Below are 24,750 nucleotides of genomic sequence, written 5' to 3' on the forward strand. Positions count from 1 at the left end.
TGTAAAAAATCCTTTTTTTAACAATTTTTTTTTGTAACAGAAAATTTTTTAAATATTTTTTTTGTAACAAAAAATTTTGTAATATATTTTTTGTAACAAAAAATTTTTGTAAAATTTTTATTCCTTACTTTTTATAAATTTTGTCCAATTTTTTTGAAACTCATTTTTGTATAAATAGTGTTTTTTTGTGTTTTATGTATATTTTATTTCTTTTTTTTACTTATTTTTTTATATTTACATATGTTTTTAATATTTTTTCTTTCAATATTTTCTTAATTAAAGTTTTTAATGTTATTATTTCTTTTTTGATTTATATATATTATTTGGAGTTATTATTTCTTTCGGTTTTTTAAAGTTTTGATTATTTTAATTAATTTCTGTATCAAACTATTTTTGTTTAATTTAATTTTTTTTATCTTTATTAATATTATTATATTATTTCTTTTTTTTTTTGCTTTATTAAATTTTGTTTTTTTTTCCTCAATTTTTTTTTTATATATATATTTTGTATATTTTTTTTTTTTAATAATTTTTAAATTTTTTTTTATTTATTTAGTTTTTAATTAAATAATTCTGTACATTGAATTATAAAGTTTTTGTATATATTTTTTCACAATAATAGAAAGTTAGAGAAAGTTAATAATTAAAAAAAAAAAATGGATACCTTACAAATTCACACACACGCGCACACGCTAACGCACTCTAGTTAAATTAGTTAACATATATTTTTAAATTTATATATTTTTATGCGCCTTTAGTTTAATTTTTATGCCTAAGTGACTAGTTTACACGCAAAACAAACAAACAATTTATAAAGTGAAGACAAAACTATTCTATTAACAAAAGCATTTTTGTTAGTGATGCCACTTATTCCTAAACTAACATTTAAACTTATTTTCTACGCTATTTTTATTTCATACATATACACATATATAGTTAAAATATTACTTAGGAAGCGAGTAAAGAAACAATTGAAATTTTAAAAAATTAAGAAACCAAAAAAAACTAAATCAATTAAAAAAATGCATTTACTTTTGACACTTTGGCATATCGATTTGTTAACGGTAATAAATTTCTCTCCGTGTTACACACACACACAAACACAAAATGCTTAATTGTAATTATTTCAAGCAAACAAAATTTTGCAACACAAAAGACAAAGCACAAACAGAACTGGAAAGCACACATACATACAAACATTCAATGTATTGAATTTATTAATTTCTAAGCGCAAAATATTGTATATGAAAATTACATGTTTGAATTACGTACAGAAAAATGTATGAAAAATAAAAATAAATAAAATAAAATTTAGACGAGACAAAAAAGTGTAAATTACAACAAATTTGTTGCAAGCGTTGTGTGAACTAAAATCGATTGTGTAGAAACCCAAAGCACTGAAAAACTTGCTAGCAAAGAATATATTGTGTAAATGACGCGTAAAAGCACACATTATACATATTTAAATATTTATAAACATACTATACAATTACTTATGAGTTAAATTGAGACGAAAATGAAAATTGTAAATCTTATAAAGCGCCTAAACTGAAATACATATTTATTAAAAGCACGATGGAAAATATGATATGTCAATGAAACAAAAATAAAACAAACATGTGTTATTATTTATATTATATTAATCATATTTTTGTTGTTGTCGTCGTAGTAGTTGCTGTTCTAGTGACGCCACAGTACAGTTGTAAAAAAGAAAAGTTGCTAATTTCTAGTGATGATCTCAAATTTTGTTGCGCGGCTGCAAATTTTCGCGATACACAAAGCTGAAGAGGGAAGTAGCGTTGCTGGTTTCGTTTTTTTTCTTTTCAGAACAAATAAATTTAAAAATACATTGCAGAAATTCAAAATTGTTGGCGAAAAAACATAATTTTCTTAGAAATCAAAAGAAAACCATTATTTAAAATAAATATATATTTTTTCAAAGAATTAAGAAAAAAAATCATAATTTTCAGAGCAATGAAATTGAAAAAATTACCAAATTCAAAATTGTTGGCGAAAAATAGATTTTTTTTTAGACATTAAAAAAATATAGATATGTTAAAAAAAATTAAAATACATTGTACAGAATTACATGTTTTCAAACGATATTAAAACAAAAAATATTTTCCAAAAAATTCAAAAAAAATATATATTTCAAAAAGATAAAAAATATGTTTTTAAAGATTTATGAAAAAAAGGTTTTTAAAAAATTTAAAAATTGATTTCAAGGTTTCAATTGCGCACACTTATAGCTGTCGCAAACCCAACGACGTTACGCCCCCAAGCAAATTCGAAAATAATTTATTAAAAGCACATAACTCGATTTTGTCAAATGTTTTTAAATTTTATTTGCATTTCTTTTTGTTGTATTTAGCGAAAATGTACACTTAAGCAGCATGTCTCCGATTATGAAACGCGTGTGTAAACACATTTATACACGCATATGTATGTACATATGTACTTGTAAACAATTAATGCAATGTAAAAAGAAACGCAATTGAAGTGAAATGAAGGCAAAATGGTTCCTCGTTAGTTTTTAACGAATTTGTGAAAAGTAGTTTTATGCAAAAAAAAAAATAGAAAATAATAAATAACTTAAAAAAATAAAAGTATAAAAATATAAAAAATTAAATTAAGAAAGCATTGGTTAAAGAGTGTAATGAAAAGGCAAGCAAATAAAATGCTTAAAAATTTAAGCAATTGAATTTACTGCGCAGAAGAAACTCATATTTTTATAAAAAAAAAATATAATAAAATAATAGAATTTGATAAAATACTTTATATATTTGGCCGGCAACGCCACATAGCCACTTTTTTAGTTGTTTTTATTTAGCAAATTTTTAAATTCATTTTATTCAGTGAAATTTAATTTATTTCGGGATATTTTGCATTGCAACTAAAATTTTCCAAATTTTGAAAAACTTTTAAATGCAAATTTAAAAACAATCTATTTTACAAAAAAAAAAAAATATACATACCGGTGTAAGTGCATATTATAATGCAATTTAAACTTATGTGAAACAATGCTTTGAGAAATGTCAGCCTACCAGCCTACACAGAGTGATATGCAAAATATTTATATTGTTCGCTTATTTTTAAATCCTATCAATTATGTTGTTTATTATTTTTTTTTCTTATTTTCTGATATATATGTATGTTTTACTTTAAATTTTTAAATTTTTTTTGTATTATTTTTTTATTTTTTTTTAAATTTTTTAACTTTACTTTCTTTATTTTTTAGACTTAAATTTTGTTTTATTATTATTTTTTCATTATTTCTTTCTGTTCCTCTTATTTATGGAAATATTTTTAAATATTTTTTTGTTTCTTTTTGTAATAGTTCAGGCATTCCAAAATTATTGTTTCGCATATTTTATACAAAAAACAAAAATTAAAAACAAATATGTCTACACCGTGTAGAATATTAATACAAAATATTAAAAAAAAAAATATTTTTTGTAAAAATATCGCACTGCAATCAATATGTATGTATGTATAAAAAATTAATTAACTCACCCACAACTCGCCATTTCACAAGCAGCTAAAAGATGTACATATGTAATTACAACAATATAAAAATAATATTAAAAATCACAACTACACACACAGATTTGCAAATATGTAAATAGTAGCATTAGCAATTATTGTAACATCCAGTTATTATTTACGAAACGACACTACTTATTTATGTATACATATTGACATATAAATATAAATGTATATGTACATTTATACCATATTAACGGGTAATTTGTATGCTTAGCTCTAGAAACTAGAAACTGTAGTTATTGTACTTACCGATTTAGTCTAAAAATTATATAAATATTGAAATTACTTAGCAGTTAGCGAACAAATGAATTTCAAAAAGAAAACACACAAAAAAAAATTAAAAATAAAAACAAAAACTAAAAAACGGTATAATAAAATTTTTATGAATGAATTAAAAAAATATGCGTTTTTTATTCTTCCTCAAGTGTGGTGGTATTGGGTTTCGATATTTGATAAGTTTCGTTAAAAATACAAGAAATACTATGAGTAGATATAACGGAATATGAGATACTGTTTTGGAAACAGTAAATTTAGAGAGTGTTCAAAAAAGGCGAGAAACATGCCTAGCCTTTGCTAAAAATTAAAATATTTGCTTTATCTTAAGTCGACTTCTGGAATCAAATCAAAGACTCTATGTGGCTTTTATGTTAAGCGACCAAAACAACTTGATCCGATTTTTTATTGTGAACTAACTATCAACGTGCCTACTATCTACCTCATTGGGCGGCAGAAGAATAATTTTTGCAAAGAGTTAAGGGAATATTTTCATTAATGTCAATACAAATTTTTTGTCTCTATTTCTCTCTCTATCTCTGAGTTCAGTATACAAACCACAGTATTCATGGCCTTCAGAGTGAGGGTACTTTATTAAAACCGTATGCCTTTTTATATTAAAAAAAAATTTATCTAATATCCCACCAAAAAACTTTCGACGAAAAAATTGGTTTTAATAACGGTCGAGCATGGAGTGCTTTTTATTTTCTCTCAGTGGATTTCTGACATGAAAAACATACTCATAAAAGTCCCCATTTTAGGGATAACATCAATAACACTTTGAAGTCTTATATACATCACCAAATTTACTCACTTAAATATTATTGAATTGTATATTTTTATGTGAAACTATAGGAGTTGACAAGAAAAAATATTTTGACATATCGTATATAGGGTTTCAGTATTAAATATAACAGATGAGTATATTTGGATAGCTTGAATTGTTGAAGTGAAGCCATCGACGAAGAATACAGTAATGCACCCATAAAAGATAATACAATAGTTTATAGGTTTATTACGCAATTTTTAAGCCGATATTGCGCTGAAAGTCTAATGATCCACACTAGATTATTAGAGAGAAGCAAATATCAATAATACCTAGAATTATTTCCTTCATGAAACACCACGTAAAAGGTTTTTTTTTAACACAAGAAATAAAACCATATAATTTTATGTTATGGGCAAGAATTTTGCTTTATTATAAAGATAAGAGCTTGCCATTATGTTTTAAAACTGATTTCGGAAAAGAGACCGTCGCGGCTGGCTCGAATAAATTCCAGGCGATAGGCCTACTTTTCCTTGGTCTCACCAAGAAATAACACTACTAGCTCCAAATTTTCTCAAGTAGGTACATCTGTCGTGAAAACACATGCAAAGTTACAAGGCATTCTGTCAAGTCGGAGCGTTTTAAGCAAAATAAAACCGATTTATTGCATCGTTTTATAACAATGGATGAGACTTGGATCTACCACCATGATACTAAATTGAAACAAGATCGTTTACAGTTGACTGAAGCTGGTTGTTCAGCTCCAAAGCAGGTTAAGTCACAACGATCAGGAAAGAAGGTTATGGCATCCGTTTTTTGGGATGCAAAAGGAAGCTTGTTGATTGATTATCTGTAGAAAGGTGAAACAATCAACTCTGAATATTATTGCAACTGGTTTGCAGCACAAAAAAAAATCATTTTTCATCAAGAAAATATTTTTCGTACCAAAAACAGTGTTTTTTTCATTTTGAGCGTAGAAACTTTTCAACCACGTTGAAATCAAGTAAGAGCTGCCAAAAAGAGTTAAACCTTCTAATAAATTTAAAATTCCCACGGTTGAGAGCCTGATAATATTATACATACAATATATAAGTAGCTTTTCATAGCAGAAATGCCGAACGTTGTGTTGTTGTTGTCAGGACGTATGCAAAATTTCTGGTCGATATCTCAAAAACTAAGGGACTAGTTTGCATATATGCAGACGAACGGACAAACGAATATGGCTAAATCTACTCAGCTCGGCACGCTGATCAATTATATATATATACTTTGTAAGGTATCTGATGTTTCCTTCTGGGTGTTAAAAACTTCGTGGCAAACTTAATATGCCCTGCCTGTAGTAATATGAAATAGCTGGAAGACATTGTTATTAGACCAAGGAGTGAAATGAAAATATTACTGGCTTGTAAACACTCGTGATTTGACGAACTTTAATGTGACGTTGTTTTTCTCTTGCTTTTCCACAGCGAATCTCTTTATATCCTAACCTCACTTTTTCTTCGCATTTCATTTAATAAATTCTTCAAGTCGTGGTGTAATGAAGTATCAAAGATTTTTAGTGTTGGATAGCGAAAAGCAAAAATAAAAGCAAGTCTTTGTTGTTGTAATTAATATTTATTTTAGTTTGTTTGCTTATTGTTTTTGTAATTAACCATAGCACACAGCAGTTACTTGCTTCACCTGTAACAAAGTCGTGTCCATATTAACTTAACAGCAAAACGCAACTCGGCGGTCATTTAGACGCGACTACGACCTGTCATCCGCTACGTCTCCGGCTACGGCCGGTTGGCTGGTGTTATATGGGCTGATGCTGTTTGACACTTACACACTTTCTCGTGTGGCTGTGTTGTGGGTTGCTGTTGGTTTTGTTATTACTGATGTTGTTGTTGTTTGCGCTGTCGCTTTGTTTACGTTTTGTCATAAAAATCTGTGATTTATTGGCGAAAATTGACATTTTACTGTCTGCGCCAAGTCAATTGGCCGACGTGTAGGCCAACAGCGGTCAGAAGCCACCTCCCGCCGCTGCCACACACAAACACACACATACACGGCGGTGTGTGTGTGTGTGCTTGCTAAAGAAGTTGTTTGCACTGTTGCTAATTTTACAATTGTATTTTTTTAATTGTAAATTTTTTGTTATTAGTGTTGTTGTAATTCCTTCTAAACTCACACGGCCATTTAGATTTGCTAGCGCTGTGCTTTGTGGATAATTGCAACAAATTAGAGAAATTTTATGTTCGAATTTCGATAGGCGAAGGTAGGCGCTAATTGCAATATTTGCTGCTTTAGCCGCAGTTCGCTATTCTTGTTATTGTTGTTGCTGCCGCTGGATCTAAGTGCAACTAATTGCAGACTGCTGCTTACTGTTGCTGTTGCTAATTGCCATTGACTGGTTGCTGTCGGCGACTGCGTCGTCATCGGCTCGTCTACCTACGATCCATCCACTTGTCGATCGGTCCACTTGTGGGCATCATCTCCGCGTTGCTTCTCATTCTCTGGCTTGCGGACTTTGATTTATGTTTATTGCAGTTACTCAGCGACAGGCATTCAAATGTTGGCACATAGCGGAATTGCCCAATAGGAAAACATACTGGAGATCTCCAATGAAGGTGAACCTGGTAAATTATGGAGTGAAGTTGAAAAAGCGTGTTCTAGAAGGAGTAATTTCGATTATTTTTGTAGAATATACTCGAGGATTAAGTTTTGTTCTGCTCTAGATGAGATATATATCAACTTCTGATATAATAAATGAAAGTAAAAAGAACTACTTAAATGCTGGATATTGCTCAGTTTCATATTTCGTTATTTGTTTCCTACAGGGTGCTCTCTGATGTGAAAATATGATCCGCCATCAGTGCAAAAGTTGACTTTTCTTCCCGCTGTCTCTCTTTGCGCACTGGTGTTTAGATTTACATTGTTTTTAATAAGCAATTCAATAAATCTCCAGTAAATACATTCATATGAGAATATTAGATACACTCGAGCGCTTATGTGTGGCTAATGAGTATTAATATTGGCTGCCAATCGATTATGTTCAATTTATCAGAAAGAAAAATAACCGACAATTAAAGAGGCAACCTCTTTCTTACTTTGCGCCAAGCAAATACAATCGCCTAGTCTACACCTGCTGCTTGATGTGTCTGGAATGAGATGCCTTCAGCAATATTTCACTAATTCAATTAAGTAATTAATTGGCAATTTTATTGGTTTTTAAAGAGCGAAAAGTAGGTGAGCCATCAATTTTAACCAATTTAACACCCATTTAAGACGATCGAATGTAAAGATGCCACAATGTGTTTGCATGTGTTTAAACACATGCACCTTTATACACAAGTATACATATAATATATATATTATATATACTGTAAATCATGTACATTTTAAGATTTAAAGTCTTTGGATTGAAGGCATATACCTCAAATATTATTTTACGTGATATTTTCGTTAAAGCTAAAACCGGCATCTTCAATCAGATCCGACGGCAGGACCAGTCACGAAAGATGGACTTTCGTGTGTTCCAATAATAATTTTTTCGTTTGTTGCTTTTATGACTTACCAATAATTCGTACTAAATATGTCTAATAAATGTCTACTTTACTGATAGGTTTTAAGACTGAGTTTACACACGAAGACTTTTGTTGTCCATTATCGCGATGTCATATGAACGACACGGCTCGGCAATTCGAGTTCGTCAATTTCCTGCATTTCCCTACATATCTTCTAAAAATCTGGTACTCATGCACGCGGTGCTCTAAAATATTTTTAATTAATTAATTTTAATTATTATTCATATATTTGTCAAATATTTCTATTATATTCGACTCGGTCACTTCGTCTTTCATCATTGTCTGCTCGCCTATAAAAAACCAGTGCGACCGAACAAATCTTGGCAGTATTGCAGATAGTAGTTATACCACTTAAATGAGGTACTCGCATACGCTCTTGCTTCAGTTCAACTCGATAACTTTTTTGTTGCTTTCACATGCAAATTTTTTGACAAGAGAGCCGAGAAATGACCAATCAATTATATAATATAAATACTTTATACGATTTCCGATGAGTCCTCCTTGCTTTTACAAATTTCGTGATAAACTTAATATACCCTGTTCAGGGTGTAATAGGCATGTTCATTAAACAATCCTATGTACGCATAAGTAGATATATACATTTATATGTGTATATACAAGTTATGCATATTTATATAGGTACATAGTATGCAATATAGCACTATCAGCTGACTGATCATATTAACAACTCACTAATGCATGGCACTATATTGTTGTTGTTGTTGTTTTAATTTTTAATTGAAATTAAGACACACTGACATAGATATTCATACTTATGTATACATGTTCGTACATTCAAATGTGCTATTGAAAAATAGCAAATCGCGATGAATGGCAACACAATTTTATTTTTGTTGCATTGAAGATCCGGTGCAAATGCCGTCTGGCGTAAGTTGCCCGACAGACAAAGGGAATGTGTGAATATGCATTTTTGTGCACATCTTCATACAATGCAGTTAATGTAGCTATAATTATACATACTTACATATATATATACATACATATATGTAGCTATAAGATTGCACCAATATTCTGTGTGTATATGGTATACTTTATTATAGTTGTGAGAAATTCTCAGCGGAATTTGCAACTGAATTGTTTATTTGCTTATATACATATACAAAAGCCGTATGTATACATAGAGAATGCGTTAAAAACCGAAAAGAATGAAAAAGGTGTTGCATAAAAAATGCAAATTAAAAGAAAAACAAAAACAAAATTGTAAGCAAATTTACAGCGCCGCTCAAAAGCGGTGTGAAAAATCTAACAAAACAACGTGCACAGCATTAATTGCAATCTACTTGTAGCATCGATGCACTTGCATACACACATATACTTCTCATCATCATCTTTGTTATTACGTTACTAGCGCTGGCAATGTGTGCATATGTTTATGTGGAACGTCTCATCAGTAAACAATTTTACAGCCTATTATCTCGACAAACGGTTCGACTTTGTTTGCAAACGAGTAATGCACATTTGTATGCGTGTGTGTTTGTATGTATGTGTCTGTATTTACTGCATAACGACACAAATAAGAAGACTTTCTTTCTCTTCATCCTCCAGCAATATGAAGGCAAAAATTTTTATTAGTTAATCGACCAATATTTATACACGCGTGCATTAGATGTCAGGTATTATGACTTTGTTCAGAAAAGAGTTGATTGTATCAGAAAAACAGTTTCAGGTTTTGAAAATATTATATAATCCTTTATTATGCCTACACTAGGTATGAAGAATATCCGATGGCAGGAAAGGATTGGCAACACGGCAACATTTCCTAAATGTATTTGGGCATTTGTGTCTGGCAATGCCAAAATAATTTAACTCCTCGAATTGGATCCAAATTATCAAAGCTCTATCGATAACAACGATTCAAAGCTGCTTTTTATTTCATACACCTGTTATTTCTTAGTAGCAGCTTTAAAATAAGCAGCTTTGAATCCTTTGGTGGAGTATGTTAAGACAGAGATCATAACAACAATCATAAAGCTAACAAAATTCAAAAAATTTCGATATTTTAACGTGATATGTTTTATCGATATTATATTTAAAAAAAATATTTTAAATAAAAAATACAGCATGCTTGGGTCACAAAAAGGTAAGTGTGGACAAAACTTCTTAAAAATAAAAACCGAAAACTTGGTTATTTTAATTTTTCACATAAATTTTGAGGAGAAAAATTTGGTGTTATGTGAAACATTTTGAGGTTATGTAAAAAACGTAGAACAAAAGTTGTAGATTTTTTCATTATCTACAATTTTGATTCCTAACTTTTTTCTAAAGGACTCGCAGTTTTGCCGTAAGTCGAAATAAACCATTTTCATGCCTTAAAAACTTTGATATTTCTAGTCGATTTTCAATGGAATATCGTAATATTTTATATCGTATCGTTTTCTTTTATAAATATTGATATAACATAAGATAAAGTACTGAAGTAGCAATGAAGATCGACTATTGACGTCTGCCCCTATAAGCTAACCTCGAAAACTGCAGTGCAAAAAGTTTTCCCAGATGTAAGAAATTTACTAATGACTCTATTTATTTCTAGTTTATCTTAATCTGTGCAATGACACACATTTGACTAGAACTTAATAAGCGAAATCAAAGGTCTGCTATAGAGCCTAGTTCTTGGGGTATGTGAGCATCTCTTGGTGGATTGTACATTCAAGTCGCTATTGATATACGAAGGCTAGACGAAAAGCTTGGAAAAATCAAAATCAGATTATGCTAGTTAGTATTTAACCCTAGAGCTCGACAAATTATACACTTTTTCAAATTCAAAGTGATTTATTGATAGAGAAAGGGCTTAATTTTTTTCATTTAGCAAAGTTTGGTTTCTTATCTATCTTGGGATGCGACTTGAATGACTTTGAAAATTAAATTATGGATTTAAATAGCAGAAAATGGGTTGCATATTAGACAAAATAAATATTTTAGCTCATATACTAAAATAAACTTTGCAATCGAAACCTTCCGACTTAAAAAAAAAAATAATAAACAAATACTTTCAATATTCCCCTTATTAATCACATACATTCTTCAAGAATAAATGAAAGTTTTAAATCACAATTTCTATTATTAGATTTTCTTCCTTTCGAAATCACTTATATAAGCTCTTAGGCAGCAACAAAAATTCTACCAAATCCTATAAAATGGATCTGGAGTAAGAAATATGTATATAAAGCGATTTATAAATAATATTTTATTGTGTTTTTAGTAGCGATGAGGTTGAAAAGAATTCACAAAGCAAAGCCAATACAAAACTGGTGCCACAGAATCAGCATTGTCTTCCCATATATATGTTTTGTCCACCATATTCGGCATATACACCGTACCTTCCAAACTTACCGTTTCCGGACGAATTCAATTGGAGCTACACCGGTAGAAATTACGGCGAACAGGTGCCTGTTGTGCCAGCGAAGAAACGTAAAGAGAAACTGGAAGAGATTAAAAAATGAACCTTGATCGGCTGAGAGCATAATACAAAATTTGATTTTAAAAAATTATTGAACACCTGGAAACCCTGAAGCAGGTGTGTGCTTTACCAAAATTAAATTCAGACTCGGTTATTACAAAATTGACATTATAAGCTATTGTGTTATAATTTGGTTATTTGACAACTCTAGAAAGAAGAAAATACATTTTTATAACCATTCATTAAGTTGAGCTGAACCTCGGGGCAACAAAAGCCTTTCAGGTTCGATAAAATGTGATGGTTAGTAACCTTATCGAATGCTATGACTCACGAACGCTTTATGGTATTTTTTCAACTGCGTCAGTTCACCTCGACATGCTTCTCGACTGGGTTGCACATAAAAATATATAGGTTAAACTACCAGATTTGTATCGGCCTCAAAACATCACACTAAGCTCAATCTGAACAACAAAATTCAAAAATTTGATTTCGCAACTTTTACTCCAGTTGAAAGCCTCCATCTCATAGGAACTATCTGTGCCTTATAAGTTACGCTATCTCATATTTTAAGGGTTTAAGCTGGTAGTACATGAAGTCCAACTGAGTTATGGCAGCGCTATTCCGTTCGCAGTTTCAATCATTCTATGAAAGAAATATTTCCTTTCTGTTCTAATCCCGACAACAACAATAAGATTATGGTCGAGATTTAAAAACAATGCATTTATATTTAGTTAGAGCTCTACAAGGTTTACAAAAATCCAAATTGGAAACAAAAATGTCATTTTATGCCTGTTCTCCCGAGTGAGGAGCCAAGTCAAGATATTATTCGTAGGGGTATCGTTGCTCGCCTTTTTCTTTTTATTTATGATGTATACTTCGGAGATATCCGCATAATTGATATATGCACCACAATCGATTCTTTCGTGGAAAGACACTATATTCAAATATAAATTTGACAACATATTTTTGTTTTTAAATTATTCTGTCTGAATTTCAAGCACTCTAAATTATCCTTTCAAGACATTGAAAAATTAATACAAAATTTTTCCAGCTCCGTATTTTTAAACAAAACAATTTCGTTGTAACAAACAAAACTAAAGCCATAATGACTCAGTAAGTATTTACGAACGTAATGGACCAGCGATTAGTTTTTACTCAAACATTTAAATTACAATTCTAATCAAACCCAGGCAGGACGGTTTCCTTCCTATAATTAACACGTGGTCTTCAACTACCGCTTGTCCACCCAATCTGCCACCCCTAGGCGAATATAATTGGGATTACGGTAAATGTGATGATGCTCTTAGCTTTAACGATTGTGTTAATTTTGATGGAAGCACCTATTTCCAACAACCACGCCGCCGTCGCGCTATTCGACCAAGCTCTTGGTTTGGTCGCCCCACTACCCTACCAGAAAGCGCTACCACCTACAAATGTTCTTTCTACCGAAAGTGCTACAGTAAACGTTGCCCAATATGGCCCCGAAATCATTTGCACAGCCCGTGTGCACCACCACCGCGTTGTACGATGAATCAGTTATCTTATACGTATCGGTTAAAACATAATATGTGGGATTAAACCTCCTTACAACTGTGTCAAAAATTTAATGTAATAAAAATGAAAATATAAATTAAATTTAACAAAAGTTGAAGGGAACTTGTCTGAAGTTTAGGCAAAAAATATTTATATTCATTTAGCGAAGTCACATACTACTTGCCGAAACTGAAAAAGTTTGTTATTCTTCACGAGTAAACTAAAGCAAAATTCGATATGCAGATGCCTACCAATTATCAACAGCAGAGGTCTTTGGACTAATGCAGAAAAAGTCGATGCATTTGCAACAGAACTCCAAAATACCTTTACTCCTAACAAGTTTAGTGACCGTTCCAACATGCAGAAGACATCAAATTTTTGGACGTTACTTGTCAGATGAAGCTATCAATAGATGATGTTAAAGTACAGGAGGAGATCAAAACGATGGTAAACAAAAAATCAGCTGATTCTGTCAATATTAATGCACTAGCCTTTAAAGCGCTACCAGGAAACGTAATCAGCGTGATCGTCAAGCTTTTTAATGTTATATTCGGACTCTGCTATTTTCCTTCTTAATGGAAATGCGCTGAAATAATTTTGAATCCGAACCTGGATAATATGAGTATCTGATCAATTCAAATGGACCGATTAGCATAGTGGTATTTATTTCGAAAACATTTGAAAGAATATTTAGAATCGGGGCTCACCAAATGGAACATTTGCTTTAATACTCGTACTGAAAAGTCAATATAAGTAAAACCGCAGGCTCGAAATACTTTCACAAGTGACTTTGTTTGGGCTCCAAGCACGGACTTACAATTGGAGAGACCACGAGCAAATCAAGAGAACTCAGCACCAGTTAAGGTTTGCGCAGCTCTACTGGCTCAAATGTTCAAAATCGCGTCTCAGTCTAAAGATTAAGCAACTCATATATTTAGAGTAATACTTTGACCGATTTGGTCGTATGGATTTCAAATCTGAGGCAGCTCAGCTGATTCAAATTTTAACGATAATCAAGCCTTTAAAAATAAAGTTCTTTGTTCTATAGAGTGCACCTTTTTAAGTTAGATACAAAGAAGATATATTTTGTAAGATCGTCAATTGTCTCTTGTAAGCATCTCTCTCTCTCTCTAACTGACACCAATAGTCCTAAGTTCTCTGCGCTCACTTTTTGATGTCTAACTTTTCTAATACGATGCAAGTCTCCTAACTATTTTATTACAACTAGATTATATATGTAGATTTAACAAGAGCTAATCGGTATTTGAAAACACTTTCCTACCACTCACTAATACATAGTTGTTGGACACTTATCTTTGAGAGCGAATTAGGGCTGCAAATGGCCAACTGGGGACATCAATAGTTTCTTGTCACTCTACTCTTTTGAGAAGTGTCTTGATTTCTCTAACCAACTGTGACGGCATTAAGACAGATTTACAAAAGGAAGTAAATATAGTCAGAATAGTGGTTAGACGTCGCCAATTACTATTTTGAATAATAGATTACGGAATCCGAAAGTACATTAAGAATATGTATGCAGAGGTTGGGTCAATCGGGCACAACTAATTTGCATTGAAAGTTCAAATGTTGTAGTGTTGAGGTTGCAAGAGTCGCGTGAAAACAGTCATAATATAATATGATCATTAGTGAACAAATAAAATCTCTATTCAAATACAGAGTTTTCAGCTTTGAAAGCTTCTGTTGATTTCTCTTCTTTTTGAGTATTCAAATTCGAAAATTTTATTAGCTTTTGTTTTTGTTTAATTTTTCCTTTGAAATATTTTGTTTATAAGTTTCGAAAAAAATTCTAAATTACAACAATTCAATATCTCGAATAAGTTTAAGACCAACTGCTACTTACTACGGTCCAACTCAGCAGTTAAAAAAAAATAAAATAAAAAAAGAATAATATTATATAAATCGCCTCAATATGTTTAGCGAGTAAGTAAATGTATACGCCTTAAGTATAGCCACCATTTGCTATACTCGTACTCCCCTATCTTCTGCAGCTGCGATAACTGTAAATGTGACGCGAATGGCGCTTGTGCTGATGGACAACGTTTAATGGGCATGGAGCAGTTTACCCTACCCTCCTATGATCAATGGCAGCCATCGATCGATTTTATGCTGTGGCCGCCGGGCAGTTGCGAATATGGCTGTCACGTGGGTATCTGTTCGAACACGCAGCCACAAAGAGACTGTTGTGACGGCTATAAAAATCGGAATCTACCCAGATCACCATGGTCGTCCACAGTCCCGTGTCATAGTGCAACAACTAAAAATCTCTCGTACTGCCGGCCCTGTTCGACTGCGAACCGTTGCATGCGACGTAACCATACTTCTCCGGAGAATCCATTGTTCCACCCGACGCTGGCGTTTCGTCATAAGGATCTTCCCTTACAGACACCGGTGTGGAGGCCAAATGGACCAACACAACGATTTTCCGAGAAACTTTAATAAACTTAAGAAATTTTATTTACATGTATATCGGTGAATGCAAGACCAAACGGCTTAAGTCGATTTTTGGAAGTTTTGAAGAACACACTTTATTTGTTGTTTTTGGCGCTCAAAATGCATTTCATGATTTCAATTGTTGATTTTGGAACAAATACCATAATTTTGAGATGTTGAAATTTGCTGCCATAAACAATAAAGGGGTTATAATTCGGTTCTGCCTTAACTCGATTTGAGCTGTTTTGCTTTTAAGTCATCCTACGGATAATTTGGATAGTCTAATTAAATGTACACAAACATAAATTCTCATATACTTATGCACATTGTAAAACCAATAAAAAGTACAGCTTAAAAGGGAATGAAAATAAATAACGAATTTTTAAGTACGGGCTCATCGATTATGAAATAGAATTATAAGAAAATGTTCCATTAAATATTCATAGCTCACTCGTAATGTAACTTATCATTCTTATATTGACTGATATATCAAACATTAATCATGATTTGGCATTCTAACGGGTATTTTTTTAGACTTGTGGGTTTCAATGAGGCAATTATTTTTTTTTGGAGTTTGTTTTTTTGACAGCTGTTATTGATTTGCACTCAGTTTGGTTTGCTATTTTATAATAAACAGACTTGTTCCGGAGAAGAACATTTGCAAATCGTACAAATTTGTTACTTAAATAATGGTTTGGTTGGCGTAATGCATCTGCGTCCAATATTCGGTAGACTTAATCACCCAACACTGATCGGTTTCGCACCATGCTTACTCTGATAGATAATGCCCGTCCTCAGAAACACCGAACAACTCACACCGAAAACGCTATTGCTGCTGTGCAGCAGAGTATCGAAAAGCAGAGTCATGCGATGTCGCTTGTCTACGCAGATAGATCTGAGACGACTGATACCTTGAAAGATAATATTCGGCGCGTTATTGCTGGCATACGGCCCCAATTGCTTCACAAAGTGGACGTAAATTTGGCCTTTCGGCTGGAATTTATTCGAGCCAGCCGGAGCGGTCACTTGCCCGAAGTAATTTTTAAAACATAATGACAAACCCTTAAATTCTTTAAAATACACCACATGTCTAAAAAATCACTCTTTAAATTGCTTCTTAAGAACATAATCCTAGCTGTTTTTCATTGTGAAAGCTCAGTCAGAAAATCTAGGGGATTAAAAAGGAGGTAAATGGAATCATATTCGTCTCCTTTGAATTAAGAATAAATTAGTTGATTAGTCACAGCATAATAATCGCAGTATAAGCTTAATAGCTGAAAATACTTACCCCTCAAGTTATAAGTCTATATCTTATAACAAGTGAGAATACCTACAAGTTATAAGTCTTTACTCAAAGTTTGGATATTGGTTTGCTCCACAACATATGTATTATTTCGAAGCAGTAATAGCGGTAACACTCAATACCGTTAGTTCATAGTCGTGCCGTCAAATGCGGTTCCTGTGGCTTAACATTAATTAAGTTGTATTAACAGGTCCCCAACAAACTAAAATTCTCACAGCAGGTAATCGACGCCACCTTTTATGACGATATAACATAATCGAAAAACCTCAAAGCAACAACATTAAAGTGCATCTTACAAGAAAAAGCAAGCATATTATGTTTGCTTTGCTTAGATGAAGCAACAACAAAGCAATGCCTAGAAAATGTGGATGATGACAACGATTAAAATATAGAAGAAACGGTGGAGTCGGTAAGTGATGATGATGCAACGTTATCACGTTGATGTTGTTGCGGTTGTTGTGGCTGTGGCGCTTACCATTTGAATGCCAAATCGTATTCTCTTGACAATGTTGTAAAATTTGAAGCTCTAAATTGCGAAGATTCTTTTTGAATTCTTTAGTTTTTGTTGTACGACATGTATTTGTTATTGCTGTTGGGTTCGTTGCTGGCTCTTGGCTAATAGGCGCATGCGTAGCTTGTTCTTTTGCGTCGCATAATCGTCAAAGCAATTGAACTGGCATGGGGTTTTTAAATCTTGTAACGTTTCTAAAGCAGAAAAAGCAAAGGTGTAGAACCATTCCCTTGCGAGGACTGTTGATTTTAAAATCAGTTCGTTTCAAAAGTTCTTAGTAATCTGGAAAACCAAGTAAAAGCCATTCAAATGCAGAGTATATTTCCTCTCATCCGCAATGCTAACAGCTGACACCGAAAGGCAACAGCAGTCGACTGTATAGTTATTTCCAGATGAGACGAATCCAACAAAAGTTGTTTCGCGCACGAACCCGGTGCCCATTTTTTGGAAAAACTGATCACGAGAACAACGCTGAACAGTAAATTCTGATTGGTATACAACTATTTATTTGCCAGTTATCTTTCAAGAAATCAAGAAAACCAACTGCTAAAGATGGGTCACTGTTTAACACGACAATGAGAACTCTCCCAGATCGACTGCAACAACTGCATTTTTAAACACTCAAAACAGCGACTTGATGAATCATCTACCGTATAGGCTTGACTTGGCACCAAATGTTTTTCGACATCAGAAGAGACGGTTGTTGCGTTCAGAACTCATGTTATGGCAATACCTCAATTAGAGTGGCAAAAGTGCTCCGAAAACTGGTTTAAACAAATCCAAAAGTGTATAGATCTTAATGGAGAATATTTTGAGAAACAATAAAGTGAGTTCCGATGTTTAATATTTGCTTTTGTTCTCTAATCCCGAAATATAAAATTCAGAAATCTGGACATCACAGAAAGCATGGATATACCTCTAAAGAAGTTTAATTTATTTTATATGCTTAGTAGCGATTATCGAGAAAGGTTGTTACTACTGTGGAGGCGACTTGGTCAGCGACAAAAGGTCAAAAAAGCTATGAACAAGAAAAAACGTTAACTTCGGTTGCAATTTATATGGCATATTTATGATATAGTGATCTGATCTGAACAATTTCTACAGATAATGCATTAATGCCTTAAATAATAATAAATGTAAAATTTCGTGAAGATACCTCGTCAAACGAAAGTCTTTTCCATACAGGCACTTGATTCCGATCGTTCAGTTTTTATGGCAGCTATATGCTATAGACATCCGTTTTATACAATTTCTTCGAAGATTGGATTATTGCCTTAAGTAAAAATCTATGCCGAATTTCGTGCAGATATCTCGTTAAATAAAAAAGTTTTCCATACAAGTAATTGATTCCGATTGTTCAGTTTGTATGGCAGCTATATGCTATAGTGGTCCAAAATCGGCCATTCCGATAAATGGGTAGCATCTTTGTGAGAAAAGGACAGGTGCGAAATTTCAGATCGACAGCTTAAAAACTAAGGGACTAATTTGTATATACAAGTATACATACAGACAGACGAACAGACAGACAGACGGCCATGGCTAAATCAACTCAGCCCATAATGCTGATCATTTATGTATGTGTATATTTTATAGGGTTTCCGACGTTTCCTTCTGGGTGTTACAAACTTCGTGGCAAACTTAATATACCCTGTTTAGGGTATAAAAATCCAAAGAGACAATAATGTCAGTTAAGGCTTAAGATTTCAAAGATATTATAATATTTGCTATTAAAAGCGGTAAGTTATTTTGGAGAGCTGTAAAATTATATTTAATTTGATTAACTCTCTCTTGTTACAAATATACAAATCATATATTTGACTTGACGTTCATATGTATTAACCGTGCTTTTGCAGCCACTTTTAATTATGTTTATTGTTTGACTTTTCCTAAAAATATTTGTGTTTAAGTTTTAAGTGCTCGAGCACTTTCGTTTGTCATTGCGCTTTTTCTTTTCTTCCGAAGCCTCAAAGCGCAATCAAAAAATATATAAAAGAAGCATTCCACTGACGCACGCACATCTCTTTGATTACATTTCAGTTCCTTTTCCTTTGTGTCATCTCATCGCCGGTTCCTTACTTTGCCGTTTATTCCGTCCGTTTGTCTGTCTGTGTGCCTTATCCCACAACGTTTAGTCTACATTTTGTTATTCAATACATTTTTTTTTAAATCTCATGACCATTCAACAAGTCTTCTCGCCTTTCAACGCCGCCGACCTGCCTGCCTGGCAGCATCAACCTTAACGACTACGCGCTGGTGTATCTTCAAATCTCGTTCACAAAACTGGCGCAGCTTATTAACGGTCGGTCCCTCGTTAGTTGGTGAGTTGTGGCTGTCACCTCTTCTTAACACGGTAAGTTCCAACATTTCTTTTTTAAACTTTTTATAACTAACTATCTTTTCTTTTCACAATTTAGTTTTTCTAGTCCATCATATAAAAGCATTTTATTTATTTAGTTTATTTTTTTCCTCTAAATTTCTTTGCATATATTGCTTTTAATGCTTTTGATGCTTTTGTTATTATTATTATTTTAGTTTTTTTTTATGTTATTATTAGCCTTTTAGTTTCTGACTTGCTTTCTCTCTTTTTCGTTTATTTGCTTCGGTTTTTTTTACCGCATCTTAGCTCATCTTCTGTTTGTTTATTTATGTATTTATGGTTAGTTATATATATTTATGTAGGCCCTGCACGAGTCTGGCTTGTGTGTATGTCATCGAGGCCAATGTTTTGGTCATTCGCGCTCGTCTCAACAATGTTGGTGTAATGGTCTACGATAAACAATTGAGCCGAGAAAAGTTGATTGTCATCGTCAATTCATTCATCAATCGCCGCAAGTGTGATTTTGTTATTGTTGCTTTTCCAGTAATTGATATATTTCTGCCATGTGGACTTTAAAGGAATCTTGAATATGGAATAAATTGAAATTTGATGATGCTGTCAATCTGAAGTGTCTTATTAAAGGTAGTTGCTATTAAATTTTATATTTATTTAAAGCTCAATCATGTGAAGACTTTTAGCAAGGATATTCAGCTAAAATTTTATTCTTACTTTGTGCTTGTTGGCTCTACCCTTTCTCTCTTTACCCAATAACTTACTCTAATTATCTACGATGTTACAGCGCTTTTAGAGTTTCGAAAGTTCAACGAAGGGCATAATAAAAAGCATATATCTAGATAAATACGAACTCTTCTCTGTTAGAGACTTTTCAAAGCATAGACAAATCTCCTCTTTCACTGCGATCTATCTTCTTAGCGATCTGCATTTGATGTCATTTTCAATAATTTTAGAGTGGCGGGAAATTTCGGAAGATAAAACCTTTAAAACTTTATAGAAGAAAAGTGTGAATAAATATAAATCGCACGCAAGTTAAACAACCATAAAATATCGACCAAATAGTTCAAGTTTGACTAGATTAAGCTCACCCCTTGAAATATTCGTTACACTCACATTTAAACCAGCAGCATTCATATCGTATTTAATCCACCTTTTGTGGCGCTTACTCAAGCGGCGCATCTAAAAGTATTCTCCGCCTCTTTATTCACCCGAATGTTTCTCAAATTCAACTATAATGCTAAAACGAATCCATTTATACTATATACCTATGTATATTGCCTTATCACAGCATCTAATATGGACTATACATTTTCCGACTCAACCACCTAGTAGTCAGTCAGTCCATACTCGATAATGCTAATCCGCTTGTCCATCATTGTGGCGAATACATATGTACATACTTACATTCATACTCACATATTTTCGGCAACAGTGTTCAGATTGCATTAGATCTCTTTGGATCGTGCATTCATTGTCTTCTAATCGCCACAAAACGATCTTAAACCACAGAAAAAACTTGTTCGTGACGAATGTTGTTGTTTGTTTTGTCTGTTATCGCTGTTGTTCCAATTGCAAAGCGTTGGAGGTTTTGTTTTGTGGAGTATGTTTGTAAATATATGTAGTTGAACTTGAAAACAAATGCAATGCGGACTCGAAAAGTATAACTCGAAGATCTTAAAAATAAATGAATTGGACACTTGAAATTTTCTTTAAGGCCTTTACAAGCTTTCGACATGAAAGTGAATTTTGAACTTTTATAAAGCTTTTAGAATTTATCTAGTGTTTTTACAAGCTTTCGATTACAAAGCGAATTTTTATCTTTTTTATAACTTCAAGTATTTTGTATTAGCTAAACAAATTATTTAAGCAATTTTACTCATTTTATGGTGTCATGATCGATTTGTTTTTTTAGGTATCTCCCCGATTTTCATGAAAGCTGGAAAAAGCTTCGACTTTAGGTTCTTAATTCTAAGCATTTTCCTGAACGGTGACGAACACAATTTTTATTATATGTTTGGATAAATAATATACGGGTGTAGGACAAACCGATTGGTAACGATATGTTGGCCATATATGGTCCAAAAAAACTATGTAAGTATTGAAAAAAGACTTTATGCGAGGATGTGTAATAAACGCATAGTCTTTGGATTCTACTAAGTTCCTCCAACTTTATAACTAAATTTCTTTGGCGCTTATTTTCAATTGCCTTTATATCTTCTAATAAATAATTTGTTTTTCTACAAGAGCAAACCGTGATTGCTAACTTAAGGTTCGCTCTCTGCCAGGATCTTCGTAAAAATCCTTAAATATATATGCAGAGGCAGTTCGCTTCTGTATCTCTCAATTGGAAGCGTTCTTCTAATTAACCTACAGATATATATATGTTTAAAAATATATATAAACTTATAAAAAGTGTATTTAAATTACGACAAAATCAAAATATTTTGCATTTCAAGTTACAACAATAAACAAAAACTATCCGAAATATATGCCGTTTCAAACACAACATCGCTACGAAACAACAAAAAATATGCTGTCCAGTCTTCGTCGATGACTCACTCAAAATCCAATTAATACTAATAAATGGCTGAGAATATTTCTCACATCAAAGCGGATACCTCGAAACATTGGTAAATTTACACGAAAAAGAGGCAAAAAGAATCTATGCAACCACAAAAGGGACAAACAGAAGATCGCGGCCAAACTGGTGTTGAATGCAACGCGATCGATTGCTGATGACACAGCCGCTTTGACTAAACAGTCATAATTTTTTTACTCACTAAATATTTTCAACTCTTTGAATGGCTTATGAAATTCTTCTCTTTATTGTTTTGGTCGCTATGTTTACTCTCCCTCTTCACGGCTGGGTCAATACCCCTTCTGCGTACATCACTTTGCTTTGTCCGAACTACTCATCGCGGTCCCGTGTAATTCAGATCCACTTAGCTCAGCTGTAAGTTGACAGCGCAGTCAGGCGCATAATCCGCCAGCAATCAAGTTAAGACGACTTTAAATCTCAATTGATGGACGATAAGTGTTTTTGATATGTACGACTATGTATATATGTACTAAAATTCTGTCATTTTTCAAAGAGATGAAAAATAAATGTGTTTCTAAGCTTTTCGAGACTGTATTCCTCAGTTCCTCAGGGCTGAATGTAAAATTGGAACTATGGTTTACAAAATACGCTGAGCCATTATAAGATAAGAATGGTTTTTTGAATATGGATTTTTGAGAGCTGATTTATGGTTTGTGCTAATATTTACTATTTCTTTGGTCTCAGAAAATGTTGAAACTCGTGATTATTTTGTGTCTATAATAGCGCGCCAACTGTCTTTTCGTTTCGAAAGTTGGGCCAATTCGAAATACTCAGTATATGATATGGCTATTAACATAGATGATTTATTGCAATCATTTGAGTCCAGCTACATATATCAATATCCGATAGGTTCTTTCCAATGACCGTTGGAGGAATTATAACTCAAAAAAATGAAGAAGCTTTTCAAAACATTCTTCCAGCTAAGCTTTAATTCATCGGTATCTGCTAGCACATGAGCTTTTGTGGAGCTTCAAGAAATAGAAGATATATATAGTAAAAATAAACCCATTATTTTTGTATTAAATTGCAGGTTTTATTTAGTTATTAGATTTATAGTTCGAGTTATTAGATTTAGGTGAAATTTGCATCGTTTTCATTTCGTCGTCCCTATTGGCAGAAACTGGACAGTCGGTTTTCATTAACTTCTCTTGAGACGAATTTTAAACAAGCAAAATCCCAACCAAACTTCTAGGAGTCACTATCGATGTATGTGTTCTGGCGTTGTCTTCATTGTCCTATTGGCCAAAGCTGGTCGCTTTTGGGAAATTTATTACTTCAGAAGTCTAATTGTTGACAGTGCAGGTTTAAATTAAGAGTTTTGCCGTAGAAGAGGAGCCCATAATTAATTATTCTCTGCCAATCCCCCCAAACACTTGAAAAAATTTTCCTGACGACCGGCTCATCGCTATTCGACCAGGACCTTTTTCCTTGACATATATATTTTAATATAATTTTATCTAACGCGAACTAATATACAGCAATAAAACTAAGTATAAGTTTATGACCTTCAATATAAGTCAAAGAGATACCAAATTTGATTATAATTTGTTCACGATTTCATCTAATAATCGATGTTTAAGTCTTTTGCAACATATTTTGATATATATTATGGTATAAGTCCAATTGGAGCTATTTTTGGCAAAAATTTATTGTTAGATGACTTTTTTTGGATTGGATTTTTTAAATATATTTTTTCTAATTCATTCCGCCGCGGCTATCATTCACCATCACTCATACAATTTGGCTAGCCTTGTTTACGATATCTGTTGCCTTTAACAGATTATTGGAATTGATTTCATTAGCTTGATATAATTCCGTGTTCAATTGAGTGTAAAAGTCAACAAAATGCGGCTTAGACTTGCAGGGTCACACGAAAAAATGAATGCTCAAAACATTTTATGCGATTCATTCCCATTAACTACGAAGAAAATTTCCATATTCATTGAAAATTCTCCCTTACTCAAATTTTAGAGATGTTGATGTGTGGTAGAAGGACGAATAACCGCGGTTAATGAAAATAAAGTATAAAAGACACAGGTAGATGCATGGAACTGAGAAAGCCCGCAGATCACAACCAATAACAACGCCGAGAAATCGGACGCTGTCACTAAATTAGCAAATAAATAACACGGGCCTACTACCGAATTCGAAGTGATAAAGGGTCAGCATGATATGAACCCCACACCGTATGTGATGACAAAGTGAATTACTGGTGACAAAATGCTCGACATGCAAATACTTGTAGAACTCGAGCGGATACAAATCTAAAGACAATACCGTCAGCCAAGCGCCCAGCATGGGAAGCCCTAACAACTGCACCACTGCCTTCGCTTTGTGCTTTGTTTTTTGCTTTTGGCAGTTTGGGATTAATTTCTGTTATAATTTATTTAATGGGCTTTCAAATCCATTCGTTCGTTGTCGAAGAGAATTTATTGCGGCCACTTGTGAGATT

At 32.8% G+C, this 24,750-nt stretch overlaps 1 long non-coding RNA gene across 1 annotated transcript; it reads left to right on the forward strand.

Moving 5' to 3' along the window:
* The first annotated feature begins 11,176 nt into the window (after positions 1 to 11,176).
* On the forward strand, positions 11,177 to 11,743 carry LOC138857549 (uncharacterized). Its single transcript, XR_011396670.1, has 2 exons — positions 11,177 to 11,317; positions 11,372 to 11,743. It is a non-coding gene; the product is annotated as an uncharacterized lncRNA (long non-coding RNA).
* Positions 11,744 to 24,750: the final 13,007 nt, after the last annotated feature.

Source organism: Bactrocera oleae, chromosome 2 (assembly GCF_042242935.1).
Source record: "Bactrocera oleae isolate idBacOlea1 chromosome 2, idBacOlea1, whole genome shotgun sequence".
Lineage (NCBI taxonomy): Eukaryota > Metazoa > Arthropoda > Insecta > Diptera > Tephritidae > Bactrocera > Bactrocera oleae.